Source organism: Peromyscus californicus, unplaced genomic scaffold (genome assembly GCF_007827085.1).
Source record: "Peromyscus californicus insignis strain IS unplaced genomic scaffold, ASM782708v3 Scaffold_9__1_contigs__length_137607984, whole genome shotgun sequence".
Lineage (NCBI taxonomy): Eukaryota > Metazoa > Chordata > Mammalia > Rodentia > Cricetidae > Peromyscus > Peromyscus californicus.
The window spans coordinates 105,987,183-106,000,137 of record NW_026294617.1 but is presented as its reverse complement, the minus strand read 5'-3'; positions in this window follow the sequence as shown (position 1 = coordinate 106,000,137).

The window sequence follows — 12,955 nt, the reverse complement described above, 5'->3', positions numbered from 1 at the left end:
CAAATTCCCCAAAGCCCTTTGTATCTTTGTTGGAGTATCTGGTTAGTGAAACTCTAAATAAGAAATTGACAACATTGTTTTGAGGAGCCTGGAATGTTTTATCTGATATTTATCATTTCTTCTTACACAGTTATGGTTTTCTAAAACATTCTTTGAACACGAACATAAGCTATCAAAATCTGAACTCAGACAAGAAGACTGTTAACATTTGCTCTAATAGATAATAATTAAGTTTTTTTGTGTGTGTGCGTGGGAGGGGGCAAAGGTAACTCATGTTTTCTTGACAATTTAATTTTCTTTGCTTTCATGGCTTTTTAGGTTTCTCTAAGAACAGAAGCCAAGATGAAAAATTGTCAAGTACCACTGCAGCTGAACTGTATATAAGTTAGCTCCTGAAAGAAGGTTTGGTTCACCATGGTGGCTTCTAACCCTTCATGGTCTCACAACTGTTGATAATATGATTTCTATCCTTAAAACATGGAGATCGTGTTTGCACCAATGGTTTTGTGTAGATTCAGTGGTCCTACACTTACAGACTATAGTGACTGATGGTACACAGTGGCTACTTCATCTTGTCACAGTGTTTCTTTTCTGCATCCAAATGAATTATCACACTTCTACTTCTCTTCCTACCCATCCCCGCAAAAAAAAAAAAAAAAAAAAAAAAAAAGATTGAGTTTCTTTTCTATTTCTTTTCTTAATTTTGGCTTACATTTCAGTTGAAGTATAAAACCGGAAAATATGTTGGTGTGTTATAATTTCTGTAAGCTCTAATGTATAAGATGTGGTGCCTCAGGACCAAGATGCTTCACACTCCTTACCATTTAGCACCATACCTTTATTGTTCATCATCAGTAGCCTTAGGGAAATCTACAGTATTATTTGTCTTCCAGCATCTCTGTTCGAAAATGCCACAGCTGAGCATCTGGTATGTAGAGGCCGGAGAGATGGCTCAGTGGTTAAAAGCACAAGCCCTTGCAGAGGACCTAGTTCAGTTCTCCACTATTTTATATATATATATATATATATATATATATATATATATATATATATATATATATATATATGGCACCTATGTCAAGTGGTTCACAACTGCCTGAAACTCCACTTCTAGGGGATCTGAAACCTTCTTCTGGCCTCCACAGCCACCCGTAGCAACTCCCCATGGCACACATGTACACAACTGAATAACAAAAACTGAATTTTAGAAAAATAGCTGGTGTGTGAGCAGCAAGAGAAGGAAATATTCCCCCACCTATTTCTAATTCTTCATTCTGGACCTGTGTTTTATGGGTTTCATTCACAGCATCAGCATTTCTTCTCACTCAACATTTGTTTGCTGTTTAAATAGGAGTGCTTGGACAAGCCAGTACTTAAAAAAAAAATAAAAAAGAATGTAATTGGATTTATTTACAATCTGAGTTTCCAAAACTTCATTCCATAAAATAGTGTAATTCAAAAAATATTTTCAAATACTCATGTACTTAGTATTCTGATATGACTATAATAATTGTATATGCATATAACATTACTATAATTTATCTTGTAAAAATGTAAAGACATCATGCCTCAGTAAAAATAATGAATTCTACTTTTTAAATAATATAATAAAGGTAAATCTTTATTAATCTATCAAGAAGTACATGTTGAATACTTACTGTCTATACAATGTACCTATACTTTGAAAGATAATACACACAGTAGTAATATTTTTAATTTTTCAAGGACATTCTGGCCATGCACCAACACTGATGGGAAGGACTGGCCCAGGTGAGACAAGTGTGTGGGCTGGTTACACCATTGAGCTATAAAGCAAAATGGAAGTTCGGTAATGAGCCCTGGCCAAAGTATTTTTTTTTATTTTTTTTGGTTATTTTCTTTTTTAAGAAATTTTCTACTCACTCCTCATGCTATCCACAGACCCTCCCCTCCTCCCTCCTCCCACCCTCCAGCTCTCTTTCCCAAGCCATCCCACATTTTTAAAATTTATTTTATATACCAACCCCAGATCTCTCTCTCTCATCCCTCCTCCCGCCCCCTCTGCCTTCTCCCGCCCCTCATCCCCTCCTCCAACAGGGTAAGTTCTCCCATAGGGGGACAACTAAGCCTGGTACATTCAGTTGAGGCAGGACCAAGCCCCTCCCCGCTTTATCAGGGGTGAGCAAGGTGTCTGACCATAGGTAATGGGATCCAGAAAGCCAGCTCATGCACCAGAGATAGATCCTGATCACACTGTCAGGGGCCCCTCAAACAGACCCAGTAGCACAGACACTGAGAGAAACAATTAATAAATGGAACCTCTTGAAAATGAGACACTTCTGTAAGGCAAAGGACACAGTAAATGAGACAAAATGACAGCCTACAAAATGGGAAACGATCTTCACCAACCCCATATCTGACAGAGGGCTGATCTCCAAAATATATAAAGAACTCAAGAAACTAGACAGCAAATTACCAAACAATCCAATTAAAAAATAGACTACAGATCTAAACAGAGAATTCTCAACAGAAGTATCCCAAATGACCAAAAGACATTTAAGGAATTGCTCAACATCCTTAGTCATCAGGGAAATGCAAATCAAAATGACTCTAAGATACCATCTTACACCCATCAGATTGGCTAAGATCAAAAACACTGATGACAACTTATGTTGGAGAGGATATGGAACAAGGGGATCACTCCTCCACTGTTGGTGGGAGTGCAAACTTGTACAGCCACGCTGGAAATCAGTATGGCGGTTTCTTACAAAGTAGTTTTTTGAGCGAACAAGAGTTGGGAATGAACCCTGAAAGAAGTAGTGTAACTGGATGGAGAGTAAAGGCAGAGGCAAAGCACAAACAACACATAGCACGTAATCAGAAGTCAGTGTCTACGGCAACCGGAGGAAGAGAGACAGTATTAAAGACAAGCATTTGGATAGCTAGAAGGATTGAATCCAACAACAGTTTTGATTCTGCATGTATGATAAAAAACAGCCACTAGTGCTTTAGGGAAAAGAAATGAAATTCTTGAATGCATGGAAAATAATGTGCAGAGTATATGCGAGATGGGAAATAGAGACTGAGAAAAAGTTTAATGCTATTAACTTTCTATTTAAATATATGTTTTAGTTACATTGTTGAACACTCCTGTAATTTGTGACTGTCTGTCCTTCTAAACTGCCTGTAGTAGGTTTTTTTAATCTTAAAAGCTTATCCAATAATAAAAAAATCACATTAATATTTTGAAAGATTTATATCTGTTATAATAATGACATAGCACATTGAGATGCTTTTTTGTAAATATTGAATCAAAACAGAAAAGTGAAGTTATGTAAAGTCCAGTCGTAATTGGAAACCACTACCATTAATACTGTAGCCTTTAACTTTTCAGTTGCTTCTGCATTCATACTTTTGATATTACAAAAGCAGCATTTTGATACTATTAGTTTCTAATTTCATTAAAACTTAAAAAATATAGTGAATTCTTCCAATGACAAGTAGTCTTCTATAATAAAAAATTTAAATTTTTTCATACTATACAAAAGATTATACTTCTGGTGCTCTACTATTGGACATTAGATGACTTCTAGTCTTTTCTATGGTGAAAAAAATGGTTATGTAAACACCTTCATGGCTAGATCTCTTTGTGTCTACAAAGTAATTAGTTATAGTGGAGAAAATTATTTTCAGTATTTTGGCTGAAATACAGATGATTTATGATATTTTAAAAGCAAGTTAATAGTTACTACTGTATACAATTTATAATGCAAAGTATCATGTAAAATGAGCAATTATGTAAAATGGTGACCTTCCTATATGGCAAAATAAGATGCCTAGCAGAGAGCATCCCAAAGTCATACTCTATTAAAGGAAAAGTGAGTTAGTAGGGTGACATGGGGCCAGAGAGTGGTGTGGGAAATACAGATCAAGAGGTTCATTTCTGATTCAAACCACTTAAAATTATATATATATATATATATATATATATATATATATATATATATATATATATATAAAACATTAGAAAGCTCTAGGGAAGAATGATAGAGGTTTAATGTTTGAAATATAAAGAAGAATGTTCATATCTAGAAACACAATGTCCCAGTTCTTAGCAGGTAGAGTGGCTGATCATGAAGTGATGGAATGACAACAGTCCATGGAGGGGAAGAGGCAGACAGGAATTAATTTTATCTCATTGTAGTTATTCAGAAATCTGCAAGCAACCCCACTAATGCTACAGCCTATTGTCTCATTTTGCACAGTCTGTCAGTAGTATCCACCCATCTCATAGCATAGATGAAGTTTCTAGATATGCATCTTGCTTTCTTCTTAAAGGCACCATAATGATATCTTTATGCTAAGAGAAGCCTCAGATGTCAAAAAAGAACCTTTTGCTGTCACAATCTTGCTTTTCTTGCTCTTGCTGGACTGGACCAAAGATATACTTGCACTAACAGCAGCAGAGTCAGGACTGAGGTGGAGTAGGGGGGACTTTTAGGTGGCCAGGTTTTTCTTTGAAACTTAAAAAGCAGATAAGAGCAGGATAAACATCCTCTCTGAAAGATAATCAAAATTTCACAAATCATGAAGGAATCTGAACGAGGGGGGCATAGTGTAGGAAAGAACTGAAGAACAAATTCTCAGCGAGGTTCTAAAAGAATCCATCCTTGTATGATTTACCTGTCCTTGTCTGTAATTTTCATATTATTTTAATAAAAATATTTACCACATATCAAGCATTCACATCACTTTCTTCTGGTGCCCAAACATCTATTGAAAACAAAATATACTCCAAAATATTTTTTTCAAACTTATCCCTACTGGTGTTCTTCAACCAAGGAATACAAATTTCCCTCTTCTTGCCAAGTTGATCGTGTATTTGTACTACAAAATCAAAGTGAATTTTTATTGGTATTTGCTGTATTTCAGGCAGGCACAAAGCATTTTATGGGGCATTATCTCATTTCCTCTTTATGTCATGGGACTTTTCCTTCAAGAATGCTTTGGCATTGTGGCTATTTCTATTGGAAAACAGAATCTGAAAGCAGTTATTACACGGATAGTCCGAAACCTTATTCTGAGGTAGATAGGCTCTTTGGTCTATTTAACCTGTCTGGAACTAGCTCCAAAGGCTATGCTGACTCATTTCTTCTGAGAACCCAGAAACAGGATTTTTCAAAGGCATTTAAAAGCTTTACTATAGGTTTATATTATTGCCTTTCAACACAATTATAATTGCCTGCCTATGATTTTCATATCTGACAATGGATATGCTTGAAATGAATGGTTCACTTGCAATATATGCAGGTAACACTGGACAAATTGTATAATGTATTTGGCTTTTAGAGGCATAGTTTTACCAAGACCAAAATAAATGCCTACCAGGTTTGAGCAGCTGAGTGATGAACAGCTTCCTCTCCACTGAGTTCCTTTCCCATGGAAGTTTTTCCTCTCCCCTGCAGAAAATTTGGCTGTAAAAGATGTGCGTGCAAATGTCCACAGGTGCTGAGCCTATAATGTAATGTCAGGCAGGCAAATGAACAGCACGGGGGCTTAGTAAACCATGATGCATCTGCAAATAATTGCCCATGGTAACTGACATTGGGCCAGCACATTTTTGTTTTAGTTTTTAAAGTCTTGTGTATATATATGCTGCTGCTAACTTGTTCCAGAGTCAGTTTCTAAGCTACACCAACAATTTCTGAAAGTAAAGACAAAAATAAAGCCACCTATAGTACATTTCACACAGTGTAGCTTCTTCCCTAAGGATAAAGATACAACCTGTAAAATAATAATATTTTCATAGATGCTGCAAGGCTCACTTACAGAACGGATTGAAAAGCAAGGCTTGCATCTTCTCAAAATGTCTTTAAGAAATGTTCACTCTGGACTCTACTCCCTGTGACAACTTCTTTGAAAATTTAGCAGCAATAGAAAAACAAAGTTTGTCTTAAAAAATTGTAATTGGATGTAAGGCCTGTGTAATAGGAGGGAATTCATGCCTGGCACTGCAAACCCAGTCAATTTCCCTGACTGGTTACGTCATGGACCCTAGAAGAGAACATACTATTACCACAGATAAGTGTAGCTCTCATTCCTCATGAAGGACTGCTTTTTTTTTTTTTTAACCAGATGGAGCCTAACATAGAAAGTAGGAACTGGTCAAAGTTCAGAGAGCAACTGACTATATGGAGCACATCCCTAGTTGATACAGCTACAGCATGATCCCTATAACTAAGGTGCAGAGAACATCATGGAAGAGGGAATGGGGAGAGTGTACGAGTCACAGAATCCCAGTGTGTCTACTAGATTATAGAGGCCAGAGGACCAAGATTTCGGTTAGAAGATTGTATCTTTTATATATGACAGGGCAACTAATCTCAACAATATGACTGCCTAGACAAGAACTGCACAATGAAACCCATCTTAGATCTCCACTGCTGTAATAAAACACCATGACAAAAAGCAATTCAGGGGAGAAAGGGCTTGCTCCATCTTAGAACTCTCAGGTCACGCTCCATCACTGAAGGGTGTCAGGGGAGGAACTCAAGGCAGGAATCTGAAGGTAGGACATGAGGTAAAGGCCACGGAGAAATGTTACATGTTGGCTTGCTTCTTATACCTTGCTTTCTTATACATCCCAGGACCGCTTGACCAGAAATGCAGCACCCACGGTGGCCTTGGGACTCTCACATCAATCATCCACCAAGAAAAAGTATGTCCCACAGGTTTGCCTAGAGGTCAATCTTACAGAAGGAGATGTTTTCTCAATTGAATTTCCCTCTTCTCAGATAAGCCTAGCTTGTGTCAAGTTGACAATAAATAAATACATAAAAAAGAAAGAAAGACAGAAAGAAAGAATAGAAAAGAAAAGCAAAAAGAAAAGACAGACAGACAGATGGACAAAAAACCCAACCAGGGCAACACCCAACATAGAAGTGAGAAATCTCACAATGCCTCACCCCTAGATAAATATCTACATGGAATTAATGGTTGCTAAAAGAGGGAGAATCAATCCAGACCGTTTATAGGTGGTCCAATCCCAAATGGAGTCAGCGGGACATAATTATACATATATACATACATGCATGTATATAACACTAATAGTTGGAGAGAAAGAGGTCATGATGTTAAGAGGGAGTGAGGGGAACAGAAGAACAGTTGGGATGGGACCAGTGGGGTGGAATCATGTGACTACAATACTCATGTAGGAAACTCTAAAACAAAAACTAAGTGTTAAAAATAAAATATAGTGAAAAAAATTAACAGCTATCCTTTATTTAATCATCCATTTGAAACTGGGTTACTCATTTCCTCTAGCTCTTTGGCCAGGTCTAATAATAAGCCTAGTGTAATGTAGACAGATTATGTGATGTGTGCAGAAAGTGGAGGTCAGCCTCGGGTGGTGTTCCTTAGGCACCACCCCCCTTTTGTTTTGAGATAGGGTTTCTCAGTGTTCTGGGACTCACCAAGTAAGCTAGGCTTGCTGACCTGTAATCCCCAGAGATCTGCCTGTCCTTAGCTCCCCAAAATTGGCATTACAAGTACATGCTATCATGCCTGGCTTTTTAAACATATTTTTCTGGGGAAACAAACTCAGATCTCTGTTTCAAAGGCAAGTACCTTACCAACTGGGCTACCTCCTGAGTCTACTGTGATATATGTGTTTTAAAATTTTTATTTAATCCTCAAGTTCATGTTGATACAGGATGGGAGAGCTATACAATCTGATAACGTGTCGGTTAGGAAGACTGATCCCACCATCCCCCCATAGGGATTGTCACACTCATTCTGTATCCAATTCCTTTGAGTGTTAGCATGTGCTCATCACCCTATTCTTGCTCCTGCAGCTGCTTTCTTTCTTTTTCGGCTCTCCATTTATTAACAGATCTTAACTATTCTTTGTTCCGGTCTTGCTGTCTTTAGAGCCATTGAAAACAGAACCAGAGCTTTTCCTCTGTATCACGTTCTCAGATCTCTCCCAATTGCTTCTGAGCTAGAACTGGCTTACCAAGGGTGTTTCATATGATAGAAGCTGTGGGATGATTGGTGTCTTTTATGTCAAAAAAGCATTCATTATTCAAAAAGCATTCATTATTCAGATACACGAGGACGTTTCTTTGTGGTAAATTAATTTTCCACTGTAAGACGTCCTAAGTCCCTAAATAGGCTCAGATTCATTGGTAGCTCCTGAGACAGCCAATGAAAACTGTGCACAGCTTCTCAGATACGTAGCCCCAGCATCCTTTTCTATCTTTATGCTCTCCCCAGAGGGCTCAGGACACAAATGTATGAAGAAACACTTTTGGGGGGATCGAATACCTGCAAAGAGAATATCCAAGCTCTTCTTTTGCCAATAGACAATGTTCTCCACAATCCAATTCCACTTGATTTCACCAGCCTCTTCTAGACCCTAATGTGTATTGTGATAAAACTGCAATTCCTGGGCCACCTCAGACACTTTCTCATCTCAGTGTGAGTTTCTCCCGGGACTCTTATTTGTGAAATTGTTCCCCCTTTCTCAATGTGAAATTCAGTCTTTCTTGAAGACCCACTTCACGGTTATTGGTTTCTCTGAAGAACCTTCTACACCTTGCAGACAGAAACTCTGCTTTTTCTTGTCCTGTCCTTGAACATTTCTGCAGCTTCTTTATTGAAGTTATCACTGTAAGTTATTTATTTCCTCAAATAAATATTTTATTTGTTTTATTAAGATAGCACTTTCATGATTCAGACTTCCAATTAAATTCACAGGTGAGGATCGTAACTGATGCTTTCCACCTTCCTCTCTGCAGTGAAACTCACTTAGAAGACTTCAAACCCTTGAGGAGTGTCTTTCTTCAAATCTGGGCTGATTATTAGGGTTTTAAAGAAAAGATCCTATGTGACTTCTAAGGTGAGGATGTAGAATGCTCATTCTGGGGAGACCTATTCCCCACGAAACCCCCGAGATGAGAGATGACTGTGCTGGGGGGGGGGGACCTTCAATTAGTTAGAGAGAGAAAGAGGGATTGGACAGGTGAGAGGTAAACACAGAGAAGAGGGGGAAGAGGGAAGATGGGGAGGAGAGACAACTGTTATAAAGCCATCAGACATTTCAGGCAATATACTAATAGCTGGCTTATCAGAGATAATATCTGAAGTTCCTAGACCAAATACTGAATTTAACTGCAAAGCAACGTGATACCTCTCCTGTGGCCCTGAGGAGTCCTGTGAGCCTGGCAGTGGAGTGAATCCCATTTCTTTGAGATCTGTGGACACTGAAAGAAATTTAAAGGACCTGATGTTGAAAATATCATTTTATTTCTTTCAGTTGTGCTCTCTTAAGATTAGAAAAAGAGGCCAGGCAATGTTGGTGCATGTCTTTAATCCCAGCACTTGGAAGGCAGAGGCAGGCAGATGTCTGTGAGTTGGAAGCCAGCCTGATCTACAAAGCTAATTCCAGGACAGCCAGGACTGTTACATAAAAAAGACTGTCTGGAAAAACTGAACCAAACCAACCAAGAAAGAAAGAAAGAAAGAAAGAAAGAAAGAAAGAAAGAAAGAAAGAAAGAAAGAAAGAAAGAAAGAAAGAAAGAAAGAAAGAGATTAAAGAAATAAAAGAATAAGCTGCTTGTTTTTAACTAAAATAGAAAGGGAACATTCCTGTCATAGTGCTTGCTAGACTGAAAACATGACAGGGCTCCATATTTTCAGATTCTCCAACCAACAAAAGATACAAAAGAAAAAGTGAGTCAGGTAAGGATAAAACCTAATATGCTACCGGACAAATGTTTTTCAGGGTAATTTATTTTGTTTGTTTGTTTTGCTAAGAACTCAAAATATTGTGTTTAAGGTTAGCAGGCCTTCCTAGCTAGATCATGGATGCAAAAATTTTGTACATATTTTAGAATTTGTGCAGCTGGTTAGATCTCGGTTTTGTATGCTCCTCTCAGGACACTGAGGACATTCAGAGTGTTATCTACAGAACATTTTCAGCACCCTAGAAGGAAAGCCCACACCCACCAAGCCACCACTCTCCATTCTGGTTTCCTTTCAGCTCATGAGCTCTGTCAAGTTGCTTTCTCATGCTATCGATTTTTCATTTTCTGGATATGGTATATAAACAGAATCGGGCAGTCTGGGCCCTTGGTGTTTGCTTTCTGTGGCCACAATAATTACAAGGATCACCCTTGTTTCACCATTTGTCAGCAGTTCATTGTTTTTTGGTAATCCCTGACTTTGGCTCTCAGGACACTGCTGGAAGAAAACAGTGGAAATGGCTCATAACATTGGTTTGGGTAAAGAGTGCTTGGATAAGACTTCCAAAGCACAGACAACAGAAGCAAAACTAGACCAACCGGATTAAGCTGAACCCAACTTTCTTCACAGCAAGGGAAACAATCACAAGAGTGAAGAGACAAGTACAGAATGAGAAAAACCCTTTCAACCGTATATCTGACATGGGGCTAATATCCAGAATCTACAAAGAAGTCAAACTAGTCATTGAAGAGAGCACAAGAAATTCAAATTTAAAACGGACAAAGACATTTCTCAAAAAAGAACATAGAAATCATGAACAAGTATAAAACAGGAAAAAAAAGCTACTATTAGGAAATAGAAAGCAAAAACATGATCACATATAATGTCATAGTTCCCAGTGTGTCAAAGACCATGAAAACTAGCAAGTGCTGGTGAGAATGTGAGGAAAAGGAAGAACACACTGTTCGTTGGAACGTCAATTATTACAATGTTCCAGAAAATACAGAATGACCAAGTAACATAGTGACCCTTCTACTGTACATATGGGGGGAAATAAAGTCAGTGTACTGAGATCTACACTGCCACATTTACTGTAGCACTATTCACAATATCCGAGATATGGCAACATAGGTACCCAGAGATACTTGAGTGGATTAAGAAAATGTGATGTATATGTCTGACAGACAAGAATTCAGCCACAAAGAACAATAGAATTTATCTTTTGCAACAACATAGACAAATCTAAAAGATATTATGTTAAGTGAAAGCAGCCAGACACAGAAATTTAAATACTGAATGGTGTGATTTGTTTGCAGAATCTACAGCGGCTCTCATAGAAAAGAGGGTAGAATGGTGATTACAAGAGGCTGGAGGACAGGGGAGAGGTCACCAGGTACAAGTTTGCAACGGATAGGAATAATAACTTCCACTGCTCTACTGCACAGTGGAACGATGGTAGTTAACAACAACAACGTACCCTTATTCTAAAACAACTAGAAGAAAGGAATGTAAATATTATTACTACAGAATGACAAATATCTGAAATGAAATGATTGACACGCTAACTACTCTAATTTGATCAGTATCGATGCCCTATACACATATTTATACAATAGTGAAGTGTCATATTGCATGTCATAAACATGTGCAATTATTATTGTCCTAGTAAAGCAAATCTTAAACAACAACAAAAAATCCTCTGTGGCAGAAACTTAGACTTCCAAGAATCTCAATATGTTTTTCCATAGTCTCTTGACTCTAAACTCAAAGAAAAGAGAAAGTCTTTAGAATTTTTATTATTTTTGTCATTTGTTTGATGATTTAGACTATGATTTGACATCATGGATGTCCATCATGTTTTTAAAGGAATTATAACACGTTGTACGAAAGGAATGGAATCTGCTCAAAACTCAAAGATGCTTGGGGGTGCCACACTCTGACAGGCAGGAAGTGAACACAAAGCTTCTTAATTGCAAACATGGAACTTCTATTTTTTTTAAACAACAATGAAGATTGATTCAGAGGTAAGAACAAAAAGTCCAGAATGGCATTGAAACACAGTGACGACTACTGTCAGTAGGAATGTGCCTTGGTTATGGAAGCAAACACATTAGCAGAAGTGTGTGGCAGAGCTCCTCAAGCCTTGACTTGTCCGGGAAGCAGGGAACTGGATCTGAAGCAAGGATAACTCTCACTTCTGAAGACTTGCTTTCAGTTTGGCCCAATCTCCAATATACAGCCACCCATTGGGCCCAAGCATTCAAAGTATGAGCCTGTGGGAGACAGTTCAGACCTGAACCATAGCAATGGCTATTCCATTGAAGAATGCAGAACAACACAACAACTCAAGAGGAAATTAGGCATGGAGCTTGTGTTTAACATTGATACAGCAGTGGAATTGATCTGACCTTGTGCAGGCTTATTCCAATCTGCCTGTGGACATTATCCAAAGAATAAGTAGAAACACATGTCACCGTATACGTCTGGCATAAACTGATGGGTTATGCATCAGATGGTTTTTCTATGGAAGATGGTGTTGACATCATAGACAAAGGGAGAGGTTCAGCATTTCCACAGGTGAGCACATCTTCAGATTGAGATATGCACTACCACCATATGTATGTGTATCAATGAGTTTTATATTTAGCAAGTGCTTTCCTTCTTCCCTCAGACAGAGAGGTTTATTTCCCAAAGTGAGCAGCCTTTATTTAAAGACTTCAATAACTGGTCCAAAGCCTAGAGGACTTGTCTGCTCAACAGAACTCATGACCTGCTTTGTATTTGGCAGTGAGGCTGAGTCTCTGTCCATCTCTGATTGAGAAGTTTCCTGATAAATGAAATCATAAAGACCTTAGTCTGCATGTAGGCATTACTGTGAGGTAGGGCAAGAGTAATCCATCCCAATAGGCAGCAGGCTTGAGATGACATTTGAAGTGAGCAGTGGACAGAAAAAGGGAGAAAATTAATTGCAGACTTGTCCTTGTTGGTATTTTACCATAATTATGTGTATATGTTTGTCTGTCTAGACACCCTGTGAACTACTCAAGAAAACCTCTATTTTAGTTTGTTTTGGGCCATAGTGTGTATATATCATAAGGAACTACCAAGTAATTGCATTAAATTACTTTGTAAATCAGCTGATGGGCATTAATGTTTAAAGGTGTGTACTTGGGAGTCATGGTTTTGGGGTTCAAATCTCTGCTGTGCCTATTTATAAATGTGTGTTTTGAGA